Below are 1,425 nucleotides of genomic sequence, written 5' to 3'. Positions count from 1 at the left end.
AACTCGCTGTCACTCTCCTGATAGATTGAAACATCGACCTGGGAGTCTCTGGACTATGTTGTAAAAGTATCGGTATTATGTTATTCACACCGCGCTGTCACCAACTGAACGAAGTGGCTGCCCAGAGGGAGACGGCTGTGTTTAAATCCCGTGATGAACTGGGGGAGCTGAGCATTTACCCAAACAATGGGCACACCACCTCCCTGACACAGTGTTCACAAATCAAACAGACAGCAAAGGTTCACGTGTGATCGAAAGTTTCAGGAAAGAAGACTTGGCTCAACAGATATCCGGAGTGAACGTACTCCTTTCTTGATTTGAAGTGTAAGAAGTTGGTTACAGGGGGCAAGACGGGATTGGAACACACAACCTCCTGATCTGCAGTCGGACGCGCTACCGTTGCGTCACAAACTCACGGACGGCACGAGGCAGTTATTCATGCTTAAGGGAAGTGATCGCACTAGAATGATTTTACGTTTTGCGTGACAACGGAGATCAACAGTTCATGTCTGTTCTGTCTCTCCCCCCTCTCCTTCTGTCTCTCGAAACAATTTCCAACTCTACCTCAATAAAAAGCTGAAAGAACTGCGGACGCTGCGTATCAGAAACAAAAAAAACAGTAGTTGCCGGTGATCTTTCCAGAGAACTGATGGTGATCGGGAAAACGTTGGTTTATATGCAGGAGATATCGTGGGAGGAAGGCGGATGCAATAAATGACAGATCAGGACAGACCCCAAAGCGAGGGAAGAACTTTTCGACAGGAAAGGGAGTTGATAATGATCCGTGTGGGAGGGTGAATGGAGACTGTTCCTGGCTAAGAATAGGTAGTGTGTAATGACAGACTACGTGATAACAATGCTTGGTGTGTGTGGAAGGGACGAGGATACTATGGATTTCAGGCCCGAGAATTATTGAATTCGATATTGGGACCGGAGGGATGTATGGTCCCCAAGTGTAATATTCGGTGCTCTTCGTTCTGCTGGTGCTGAGCTTCGCTGGAACACTACAGCAAACCTGAGACAGAGATGTTGGCCAGGGAACAGGGTGGGGTGTGGAATTGGCAGGCAACTGGAAGCTCATGGTCTTTTTTTGCGGGCAGAATGTAAATGTTCTGGGCAGCAGTCACCACGTTTACGCTTCGGTTTCCCCAATGTAGATGAGACCACATTGTGAGCAGCAAATGCAGTAGACTGGGTTGTGGGAAGTGCAGGTTAAGTGCCGCTTCACCTGGAAGGTAAGTTTGGGCCCTTGGATAGAGAGGAGGGAGCAGGTAAATGGGCTCGTGTCACACATTCGGCAGTCGCAGGGGAAAGTGCCGTTGGACTATTGGGGTGGGAATGGGGGTAGGGTTGATGGGAATGAATGAAGAGTGGACCCAAGGCATAACTCCTGCCCATTTACCTATCTGCCAAATAGAGGAATTT

This window comes from Chiloscyllium plagiosum, chromosome 44 (genome assembly GCF_004010195.1).
Source record: "Chiloscyllium plagiosum isolate BGI_BamShark_2017 chromosome 44, ASM401019v2, whole genome shotgun sequence".
NCBI lineage: Eukaryota > Metazoa > Chordata > Chondrichthyes > Orectolobiformes > Hemiscylliidae > Chiloscyllium > Chiloscyllium plagiosum.
The sequence above is the reverse complement of the archived record's forward strand: the minus strand, read 5'-3'. Positions refer to the sequence as shown.